Raw genomic sequence first — 7,728 nt, 5'->3', positions numbered from 1 at the left:
ACACAATAGAATATACATATGTCAAATGATAATGTACACCTGAAAATTATATAATCGTATTAACCAATAAACTTAATTCAAATAAATAAATACATACATAAATAAATAAAAGAATCATACTAAGTGAAGATGGGAGATGGACAAAGAGCTCTTTAGCTTGCTGCTACCACTAGTGGCTGTTCAGCCACAAAACATAAAGTTGACTTCGTTGAGGGCCTAAGTGCTTTTTCATCTCAGGAAAACTTTCTCCTTTTCTTATACAGAGTGAAGTTTTTAAAAATCTGACTAAGATTAATTTATTCTTGCCTCCATTTATCGAGAAAAGCATTCATTGAACACCTATGGACCAGCAATCCCAGAAAACAGAACAGAGAAGTGAGCGAGATTGGATCTGACCCGCAGAGGGACCCACCCCTTAGCAAGGGAGACAGACGAGATTGCAGAGACAGGGGAGTCAAGAAGTAGGGCAATGAGAAGACAGGAGAGGGCCTGAGAGGGCTTCCGGAAGGCAGAAAGGGGGACCCTTTGAATAAGATATTGTTTGAGAACATTGTCCTGTGAGGCATTTGCTAAAGGAAACATCATCTTTTTAACTCCCTGGGTTATGACCAGCTAAGGACACAAGTCATAAACGGCAGAGATCCTAAATCTCAAATCTAAAGAAAGGTACATATTGTTGGCATTTAACATTCTCCCCCGCCGCCCATTTTTTAGCTACAAAATGTATTTCTCAAAAAAAATAGTGTTTTTATATAGTTGTTGACCTGTTTTACTGATTGAATCTGTTTTTGAAAACAGGCTTTATTCCTAAGTAGGTTTATAGGTGTTTAACAGTTAAAGAACGAGATATTAAGCAACTTGCTAGAATTTACTACAGTTCTATTCAAGATCTTTTTGTTTGAAATTGTTATACCAATTGTAAAAATAATACATACGTTTCATAGAGAATTTTTAAATAATAGAAAGCTACAAGGAAGAAAAAAATTGAGGGATAACTAACCACAGTCCCCCTCACCATCCCATAATATACATTATGAGGCTTGCCTTATGTTTCTATAATATATTTTATTTAACCACCCTTTTCTGAGGGTTCAAATGTTTTCAAAATTTTGCTATTAAGAAAGATCTGACATGTAATTCTCTACAAAAATCTTTTTTTTGTTTTTTCTTTTTAGATGAGGCAAACCTTGGTTGACCTCACAGATCGCAAGGAACTTGTCAGCTTATAACCCCTTATTTTTTAAGCCTACAGCATCTGGTCTTCCTAGGTGGTCTCCCATCCAAGTACTAACCAAGCCCGACCTCGCTTAGCTTAAAAGATCACACGGGATCGGGCTTGTTCAGGGTAGCATGGCTGTAGACCACTACAAAAATCTAACTTTATATTTCTTAAGGGTAAATTCCTAGCTGAGTAATTACTTCTTACAGGTATGAACTGTGTTCATCTTTTATGTTTTTGCTCAACTACTTTCCATAAAGCTCGTGCCAGTTTTCACTTACATCAGCAATACTTGTTTTGTAATGCCCTCTTCCTCACCTTCGCCCTCATTGAGTATTTTGATATTATGATTCTTAGGAGGAGAAACTAAGTATTTTTGTTAAGCCAACGGGAAAGAAGGAGTATTATCTTGTTCAAATTTACATTTCTTTTCTAATGAGGTCAAATATTTGTATTTATCTCAATTCATTTATCTTTCTTCTGTAGTCTATTTACCTCCTTTGCCCATTTTCCATTGGGATTTTTCTCATTGATTTGACTAAGCTCTTTATATATAAAGGATGTAAATCTTTGTCTTATTTGTTGCATGTGTTTTCTCCAGTTTGTTTCTTACTTATTTACTTATTTTTATACATATATGAGCAAAACTGTTAATTTATATTTTTTAATTTAAAAAAATGCCTTTAAAATTAGAACGTTCTTCCTGATTCTGTGGCCAGATATTCAATTTTATTTTCTTCTATCTCTTCTGGAGATGCACTTTCACTCAGGTCTTTATTATAGCTGGGATTTATTTTTGTAATATAAGATTTCTTGGTTAGCTATCACATGCAAAATTTTTCTTCAGTTACTTTACTATTTTGTTGCCAGCATTTGAAAATCCATTTTATTCTTAAGGAATTGAAATTCTGTTAACAAATTTTCTTCAAATTAAATATATTAAGTACAAATTTAGTGAGTCAAGTCTCTGAGCTTTCTCTATAAAATTAGGAGATTAGATATCTAAGATTTCTTCTAGCTCTAAAATTCCTTTCTTAAGTTGAAAACTCTCTTCTCAAATTTAGCAGCATCCATACTTGGGCGTATTGAACACTTTTGGGGAAAATAGCGCCATATTAAATGGATACCAATTAATTACTCAGGAGGCTTTCAGTAGCCAGTTTTTACTCTGGCTTAATATGCCTCTCAATGCCAAGAATCATTTTGTTCTTTTATGTTCTAAAAATACTACTGTGGCTAGAATGTCTAAAATTTTACTCTTCGTGAAATGGTGTTGATACAGGACAGATGGCTGATCTAGCATATCTAGCTAGAAGTATCTCTGCTATCAGGGTATTAAAGCCATATTTCAAGTCAAGTCATTAAATATTTGGAATTGTTTTTCTGAGTTCAGAATGTCCTGAGGAGGATTGAGATATGGAACTCCCAAATAATGACAAACTAAAAAGAAAAAAAAAAAGGCTAGATTTTACAGACTTGAACTCAGAAGTAACGAGAAAGTGGCCTAGTTATTTATATTGGTGAAGTTCATTAACCACTATCCAAAGCTTAGCTCCAAACTATGGCTTTTAAAAAAATGCAAATTTATCTCTCTCCCGTATCTATCTCATAAAGAATTTGCTCTTTGAGGGCAATCCCCATGTTTTATTTGAACTTTTATACCCGACATCTAGCACTGCGCTTTTTCAATCAATATTTTTGGACCCAAATCTGGTATTGTGGGTGATTTGAAATGTTTCCCAAGTTCAAGCCCTCCAACCAAATCCGTACAACTCTCAAGCTGCACCAGCTCCAGGATTCCAGTTCATTGGAGATTTAAAGTTTTAAATTAAAGATTTCGTGCCATGGGGAATCAACCTGGAAATGACAAGCAGGAAAGACAGGGGGATTCATCACCAACGGCCGGTTTGTAGACAAGCCTTTGGGGAAATTCATGTTTGGTAAAGAGTAGACACAAACTTTCAAACTTTGATGAGTCACAGTTTATGGAGCAAGGATCTTACCTGGGCAGGTTCGTATATGAGGATTTCAATTCTCTTTGGCACCCTAAGTGCACATTAATATTTAGAAAGAGAATGTTTTTTTGTTTATTATCACTTAAATACTTTCTTTTCAGTCCGTTCTTCTCTTTCCCTCATGCCCACCCCGGAAAAAGAGAGGAAATGACCTACTACTATTTGCAAACACATTTATTTTTGTCTTATTTTTATCTTCTCTTTCTTTATTTTCTAATTTTACTTGTTCGTTTGCCTCTCAAATAGTTTTAGCAATATTTCATTGCATTGTAAATACTCTTAACCTATTCTAATCCCAACTTTCTATGGCTGTGCAATGAACCAAGACCAACACCATCTTACCTTTCACCCAACCCACTGCAAACTGTGAAATGAGGTTTCTGAGATGGTTGCTGCAGAAACCAAAGGCGTGCCTCTCTAAAAACACCAAGGAATGTACAAAACATGAAAAAACAAGATTGTTTACTTAAGATGCTTTGTATCTGCTTGTTCCCATGCCATGTGATCTAGCAGCTGCTACAGTAACTAGGAATTTTTCATTCCATAACTTGCATAAGAATTGAGGATGCCCTTTTTATTACCGCTTTACCCTCTCTGAAGTTACACGTTGTATGCATGTGTGTGCACACACACGCGCAAGCATATCCACATACATACACACAGACACACACGTAAGTGCACATTTACTTACATGCAAAAGAGATTTAGAGTTATAAGGTTTCTTGACTTGAAGCCTTCTCATATCTAAGCATATTACTTTACACTACCTTTACATTTTACTTTAAAAAATTTTTGCAGTTTTATTGAGGTATGATTGACAAATAAAAATCATATATATTTAAGATGTCTGATGCGATGTTTTGATATATGTATATATTGTAAAACAATTTCCACAATAAAGCTGATTAACATATCCATACCTTACTCACACAGTAACCATGAGAAAGAGAGACAGAGAGAGAGAACTTAAGATCTACTCTCAGCGAATTTCCAGTGTTCAAACTTTTTAAATTTGAAGACTACTTCTGCCGGGTCTGTTCAGTGTTAAGAACTAGGCTTTTCATGTAAGAGGCATTTGGGAGAAGCCAAAGCCATAGGAACCAGTCAGGGCTAGCTCTCAAATGCTGCTCTAAAAATCCATACTATCTTCTTGTTATTCAGATTTTAAAGACTTTTAGAAAACTGCAGCCATGAATTATTCAAACCCCAAATGACAAGTATATCTGCTACTCAGACTTTGAGTCATAATTTAGCATAAGTTTTTATTCTATCTTTGGGCCACTTGGAAAAGTGTCAATATTGATATTTTCCCTTTAGAATAACTTTGTGTCTATTACACAAACACATGAAATGATTTGAGAATTCTTAGAAACTAGAAGGTATTTCTGTGTAACATTTATATTTATCATTTCTGTAAAATCTAGGAAGCAAGATATCAGATTTTTGGTTTTTTTTTTTTAAATCTCATGGAACATATGTATTGTATTTTGAGGGCCATCAAGATATACCAATAATGAGAGGTGGAAATAAGTGCTGTGCCCAGCACTAAGTCACCTCAGTTTTTTGCAGATCCCAGGCTGACAGAATCTGTTGCGAATATATCATACAACCCATGTGGGTGCCATGGGTTGACAGAATTCATGTGTTTCAAGTATTGGCAGACAGAATTTCCTCCAGTGATTCCGATCACTGACAACTTTTCCCCCTTTTTTCTTCCCCATGTTAGGAAATGCTTAAGGATCTAATTTAGAATTTGAAGGCATCCTCATTTCTTCTGAGTTACCTTTGAATGTGTCTGCGCGAGGCAGTTCTCGCTGTGCCCTTTGACCTTGGCTCCTTGATTCCAGAGAAGCTGTGGGCTAAGTCTCAGTGACCTCCCAGCTCAGCAGGCCCTCTGTCTGTTTCCGTGGGCCTGCTAACCAGGGTGAGTGTCAGTAACTCACGAGTCTTAGCAAAATGAAATGACCCCACATCCGGGGCAGTGATAGCAGAAGCTGTGGAATTCAGAGGTTTCACCCCAGTGACCGTGGCTGACGTGGCTGACGACGTGGCTGACGTCATGCCTTGTTTGTTGCTGCTGGTGTTTATCTTGTTTATACTTTAGACCTGCTGATGCTAAAGGATGCAGACTGTTCTCTTGCAGATAATCAGGAACCCCACCCAAAGACAAGGCATTAACTATCTCTTGAACTTTTATTTAAAAAATGTTGAGTCAGAGACAGCGGAACTTCATTTTTTCCTTTCTTTGAGATTTTTGCTTCTAGAAGTGTATGGCTTCTTGGTGAGTGAGACTTAATACAAAAGGGTGAGGTGCGTGCCAGAGAGAAAGAACCCTGTGTTCCCATGAAAACGATCCAGTTTTTCAGGCCCACTTTTTCTTCCAGCAGAGGGGCTTCGGGCCTTTTTTCCTCCAGGTTCACTGAGCTCTGTAATTAACTCCCACGATGGCTTCTGGGCTCTCAGTGGTGCATACAGCACCATATGGAGCAATTTTCAATGCACCTGAAAAAAATCTGATGACATTATTTGTGTGTTTCTTTAAATGTGGATGATATTTAAACACACATACATGATGAAATTGTAGCAAAGCCCTGATACAAATTCAATTTTGTAACATTTTGGTATTAATATACTTAGATGTCATACAGCTGCAATAGAGTTTGTATGTTTTTCTGCCAATAGTTATGGAGGGCTTTCTCTGTGTCCAGCACTCATAATTGCATCAATAGGGTGTAGGTATTATCTCATTTCACACGCAAGAAAAACGATGCTCAAGGAAATTGAACAATTCAGTTAAGATCATCCAGCTAGTAAGTGGCAAGTCTAGGAGTTGAACCCAGGCAGGTCTGTCTTCACTTTGGTGTGGCTATCAGTTTAATTTGATTCAGGTCATAAGTTCTCCACCACCGTCTGCGTTTAATTTGTACATGAAATGGAAATGCACTATACCCTGTGTGGGTTCTGTGGAGGGGAGCTTGGTAAGGCGTGTGGATGGATAAACTATTTTATCTAGTCATTGGTGATTGAAAGATAGTTGGGGTGGGACTATGCTAGACCTTTTGCATACACAATTGTGTATTTTTTTTTTAAGTTTCTAAAAATCTTCTGGGGGATATAATAGCGTCATATTTCAAATGACACTTTAGGATTTCAGGAATACATTTTCCCCCTGGAACACAGTTCTTCCGTGATTGTCAGGATTTCACTATAAACAAGGCAAATGCCATAACCCCTGTCCTCTCAGTACAGTTGGAGGCCTCCCCTGCAGCTGTGAACCCAGCCTTTCTCTGAAGACTCTCCCCGGATGAGAAGTGCCTCAAAACACCCCAGTCAGAATCAAGGTTCCATTTCTGCTGTGGGTGAGCTGTGCCCATTAATCAGAATCTTTGCCTACTTCTGCGTTTGGAGCTTTGATTCCTGGCCACGGGTGGTCTACATGACTTCTAGCTTGAATTTCTCCTTTCTGCCCTAGCCTCCTTTCTGGACTGTGTCCCTCTGTGTCTGATCCTCTGCCTCTTTGTCCTTGCTGACCTCTCTGTTCTTGATCTTGGGCCATTCTGATGTATGGTATCTGTCTGCTCATCCATCATTCACCAGGCCATTCTTTTCATTCAATAGACACTGTTGTTCTGGGTGGTGGGACAGCACAGAGAACAAAACAGGCCAAAAACAGCTGTCCTGTCATGCAGCTGATATCAGAGAGGAACTGGTCCTGCTATTTCTCCTCTCCCTTCTCCCCTCTGGCCCCACCCCGAACCTGGTCATCCACCAAGAACTTTCTTACTGGAACTTGAAGGCTTACCAGGAAAGATTTAATAAAATTTAAGCTTTTATGATAAAAATAATAACATCTGTGTGATTTAATAACAACTCTCAAGGATCACATGGGGAGTGTCAAGTATAAAGCAAATTGTAGGATGTGAATTATGGGAAACTGATGTAGGTACTAGACAAGAAAGAGTGTTAAGACAATAAAGCACGCATGAGTTAGATTAAGTCAGGCAAGAATATGCTAAGACACCCTAAGAATGCTAAGAATTTGAGTTGTTTTGCTGACAGCAAGATGATGGACTTCGTGACCTATATGGAGGCATTTAAATTCATGATAAGTCGACACAAGTTGTGCTGGAAACTGAAAGATCAGGTGCACTGGATTGTATCCATTCGCCTCCCCTTCTCTATTCTCACCTCTGCTCCGTGCTTCTGGGCCGTGGGTCGTGACCATATGGACCGTATCATCCATGATCTCTTGCTTTCCAACTCCTAGTGGGACTTGGCCATTGGTAGATGTTGCAGGAGATCAGAGTGTAGGAGAGGGTCGTGGTGTTTCTTCTCGCCTCTGTCCTGCTTCCTCCTGCCATCCTGGCCATGCCCACAAACCTCTGTGGCTGCAGCTCCTCTGGAGGCTCCCAGTTATGTCTCGCTCCCAGTGGGATCCAGTACTTCCTCTTACCTCCTCTTGCCCCTTCAAGCCCAGGGGCAGTTAAGAGCTCC

At 38.5% G+C, this 7,728-nt stretch overlaps 1 protein-coding gene and 1 pseudogene across 10 annotated transcripts in view; one reads left to right on the top strand and one right to left on the bottom strand.

Annotated features, from left to right (window-relative positions):
• The window catches only part of RAPGEF5 (Rap guanine nucleotide exchange factor 5), a 416,073-nt gene that overhangs the window by 335,706 nt on the left and 72,639 nt on the right, over nt 1–7,728 (top strand). The window lies entirely within an intron of this gene.
• On the bottom strand, nt 1,244–1,362 carry LOC111740908 (annotated as a pseudogene).

The sequence above is a fragment of the Pteropus vampyrus genome, unplaced genomic scaffold (assembly GCF_000151845.1).
Source record: "Pteropus vampyrus isolate Shadow unplaced genomic scaffold, Pvam_2.0 Scaffold69, whole genome shotgun sequence".
Classification (NCBI taxonomy): Eukaryota; Metazoa; Chordata; class Mammalia; order Chiroptera; family Pteropodidae; genus Pteropus; species Pteropus vampyrus.
Note: the sequence above shows the minus strand (reverse complement) of the source record. Positions and strands in the feature narration are given on the sequence as shown.